Below are 4,376 nucleotides of genomic sequence, written 5' to 3'. Positions count from 1 at the left end.
CTAGTTAGCTTCCGCTAGTTTTTCCTCCAACTTAGACAAAGCAGATTTCCCCCAAAGCACATCTGCATGTGCTATTCTCTCAGATTGCCACTTCTTAATTTTATCCCTTATGCTCTCTAGACCCTTTCTAACCTCATCAGTCGTCTTGTTCTTTTTTATAACCCCGTTTGTAAGTTCCTCAACGTCTGCAACAAAAGTACTTTCACAACCCTTCTCAAATCCCGTCACATTTGCATGTTCAAACCATCTCTGTGTAAACTTATACCTCTTTGGTCTGACCTGCAGATAAGTCAGTCCCTTATTATCGTCGCCTTTCAAATGTCGATAGTAATTTGCAATATCCAACGGCTCATAAAGTCTTCTAAACTGAGTCGCTAATTCCACCAACTCATCCCACGCCTCAAATTCATCAGGTAGATCCTTACGCATCACCATTTCGATCACTACATCCCATATTTTAGCTTGCTCTAGACGGTTCACGTTAGCTTTAAAGTCGTCATGCTCGTTCTGAAGCTTGAATGCTTCGTAGTAATCAATTGATCCGTCATCGTGTTTTCGTTTGTACTCGAGAATCTCGTCAATCATTACTTCAATGATCTTTGGTTTGGTTTTGCTTTTGTCTGATTTATATTTTCTCATGGATTCTTTGATCTGATCCTCGTTTTCTTTCTTCCTCTTTTCGGCCTCTTCTGCCGCTAATAGACACCATTTCGCGCTTGCAGCCTATAAGAACATGAATATAAGTTTAGTTCATGAAGAAGATGACTGAGGTGGCAAAATTGATGGGTCGAGTAACGGGCCTACATGGGTTTGAGTCAAAATAAGGTTTTTTTTTTTTTTTTTTTGGGTAAACGGGTCTGTTTGGATTGACCTAAATATTTATTTCTCTAACGTCACATATGATTGCAAAAATTTCAAATTTACACATTAAAACCTTGAACTGATAAATCTTTATGATAAAGTTCATCTATTATATGTTTTATATAAATAAAATCTTGCTTTTTTGCATGATTAGATACTTTCACTTTCTTAAGGAATAAAAGGTCTTTTTTTATATGGTTAATATTCTAACCCTTTATAAGAGGATATATTTTTCTTATTCTTCAAAAGTTCAAGGATTTAATCATCGAAAGGTAAGTTTTAAGTGTGCAAATATGACAAAAGTCTATTAAGGGTTTTGAATCAAAATATTTAGGTATTTTGTTCATTAAAATACACTTTGACATGTTTTTCTTCTATGGTAACCTTTTCAATATGATACGTTGGGTATAAAACATAACCATAGTCGACGCATTCATAGGTAAATAGGTAAAAGAATCAGTACTAACCAGTTCAAATAGAGCTTTGTTCTTGGTACGGACCACATTACCAGTAGATGTCAAAAGGTGGTCGTTAAGGTCTTTTAGATTAACTCGATTATCCATTTGCAATCCATTCTTGTTAATTTCTTCTTCATAACCAAAATTTTCATTTAAACTCTGAACTGCAAATTGAGCTAAATCTTGATCTTCATTGGGTACCTGCAAAAAGTAAAACAATAGCTGCAGAGCAGCATTAGGTTTTCTACAACGAGCTGCTGCCTTGGTAAAGGCGCATCTTCGCCTTGTGCGCAGAAAACGTAACCACCGAAAGGCCTATACGGACTCTTTTACAAAGTTGCTGATAACTTCTCCTTTAGAGAATTTGTAGGTTCCATAAGATCATATGCATCATGGCTGGCAACAGTCGATGCATTAATCAACACATTTTCAAAAAACCTTTCAGCATCGTTGTCATCTACCATCGGATCATGATCAACGGGTTTTTCAGACGTTTTTTTGCTAAAAAATTTGGGAATTTTGCTAGATTTTTGAGTGGTGACGGGGTTGACATTTTCTTGGAAGAATTTGAAAATACCAGGTAGGTAATCTTGAACGGACGTTTTTGAAGCGAGCATCATACGAGGAACAATATCGTGCTCCAAGACAAAATGAGTGAAATGACCCGTCCATTTCTCTCGCCTGACCGCGTGGGTGACGGTCCCATCACCTATCAACGGAGACCCGAACGTCACACAACCGGTTGCAAATCTTATGTTTCGTTTTCTTGTGTATTCATCAAGCAACCAAAGTGTGGCAAGACTTGCTAGTGCACCACCGGACGAGTGCCCGGAAAATAATATCTTTTTACCTTCGTTTACCGCTTTCTCAACCTGCAAATCCATTGTTTGACTTTGACCTCAGTCAAACTTCTAAAATTTTAAGATCAATAATGAAAAACTAAAAGTCAACTGTACCTCTGATTTGAGCCCGGGATTGTTCAAAAGATTCTGAAATATTATCAGAACCGATCCGTTGACTTTTCCAAGTCGACCCTCTCCGATACGCTGGAGAGACGGAAACAGTTTAACATCAACGTCGGTTTCTCCAAAATGATCACCTTGGTAGAAACCATCAGCCTCCAATGAACCCTTGAATGCAATGATGAAAACCTCTTTTGATGATGATGATGATGATGCATGCTTCTTGGAGTTAGTAACATAATAATCTTGATTATTATGAGCTTTCATGGAAAGATTGCAAGCTTCTTTGATGAGATCATTACTCAGGCTCAGTTTAATTGAATCTCTCTCTACTTCCATATTTTCTCTCTCTAAAACACTTCGATAAGATCTGTAAGTTGTAAGCTGAATGTGTCTTTGCTCTTGATTAACATTGGTTATATAGAAAGAATATAGAATAAAGAAAGACCAAAGTCATTTCAAGGAAAAATATATTTATTTTACAAACTTTTAATATTCATAAACCTTTGAGCTATGCTTCCATGAAGTTTCTTATGGTCCGCGTTGACTCCAAGTCAACTTCACACATGCCATGAAAAGATCCAAATAATTGTTCTTTTTACATAGTCTTTTAATAATATGCAAATATTTATTCATATAGTTTTAAACAAAAAAATATATGTATGGTATAAATGCAATCCCTCATGAAATTTTAAAGCAGATATGAAGAAATTATTTTGATTTTTCATATATAAAACATACATTTGTAGATAATATAAACCTACACAAAAAGTAGGTAAATCCGTAAAATATTGGGAAATGTTTGAAATGTAGGATACGACTTTTTATGTATATAGCTAAAAAAAGTCTTTATGTAGGGTATAAAATTTAAAAGACATGAATTTAAACTAAAACAAATAATATAGTACATGTATACCAAGTCTAAAGCATTAAACAAACAATTTTGATTACTTTAATGTGCAATTTCATAATAATCTATTTGTCTTGTGTTAAAGGAAATCCTCTCTATTTTCTCTCTCCAAATTATAAAATTAGAAATTAGAAACACACAAATGCATAACAAATTAAAAAGGATAAGAATAAAGTTTAACAAGTTACGAAGTTAATAACAGTATTTTCAAATGTTTCTACTTAAAAATTTTTTTTTTGTAAATTTATGCACGCTTTGCGATGCATGGCAACGTTTGTCATGTGTATGATGTTTTTTTCCATGTTTACAACATGCAAAATGGCAAATAAAAAACTTCTAATAAATTCATATGTAAAATGAAATCAAAAGGTATATTAAAATAAAACTAAAGATCCTAGAAATGATCATACATGCTCGGTCAATGACTCAATGCTAAGGGTTGTGGGTGTAGTCTTGGCATGCGAATCGGGATTGGTGATGTACTGATGTGGCAATCAGAGATGGTAGTGGTGCGGGTGGTGTCAAAGTGTTAAAAAGAAGAAAGAGAACAAAGAAATAAAAAGTGACTAAGTTGAAGGCTCGGGATGAGTGACTAATGTGACCGTTTGGAATGGGTCGTATCATACTATCATGTCACACGCACCACTGATAGAAAAGGTTACCTCAAAATAATAGTATAGAACAAATGCTTGGGTTATATATTTTTTATAAGGGAAAATTATGAAAATAATCTTTTTTATGAGAGAGAATATGAAAATAGGCTTTGAAATTAGGTTCCCAAAATAATTCACCCAAAATCATCTAATCCATGACATTGGAAATCCCAACGATAGGTTTGGCCAACCAATGAGATTGTGACAAGTGTATATTACCTTACCAACCACGTGACTTTTGTGTTCAAATCAATCGGCCCAGATAGTTTTTGTTTGAAAATCATCTCATCTAAAACCATCTCCCGCGTGAATTTTGATCTTGTTTTCATCTCTTATGTGAGATTTTTTTTTTTAAAAAATTGAATTTTGTGTTTTTTGAAATTCATTTTCTCAGATGAATTTCAAGTGAATTTAGTCTTTTGACATAAAACCCATAACAATCTTTATCTTCTTCATCTTCCGGCCATGAACATAAAACCCACTTTCCGGCCACCGGCACCACCACCGTCACTCCACTTCCGGCAAAAATCAT

General features: G+C 34.6%; 1 pseudogene across 1 annotated transcript; it reads right to left on the bottom strand.

Moving 5' to 3' along the window:
• On the bottom strand, nt 1-2,629 carry LOC143635652 (protein EDS1L-like; annotated as a pseudogene). Its single transcript, XR_013154100.1, has 3 exons — nt 2,276-2,629; nt 1,329-2,191; nt 1-723 (listed from the first exon to the last, which is right to left on the bottom strand). The product of XR_013154100.1 is annotated as a protein EDS1L-like (transcript).
• Nucleotides 2,630-4,376: the final 1,747 nt, after the last annotated feature.

This window comes from Bidens hawaiensis, unplaced genomic scaffold (genome assembly GCF_021521415.1).
Source record: "Bidens hawaiensis isolate Kalapana, Puna unplaced genomic scaffold, B.hawaiensis_p1.1 tig00007641_1, whole genome shotgun sequence".
NCBI classification, from domain to species: Eukaryota; Viridiplantae; Streptophyta; class Magnoliopsida; order Asterales; family Asteraceae; genus Bidens; species Bidens hawaiensis.
This window is presented reverse-complemented; position numbering and strand designations above follow the sequence as displayed.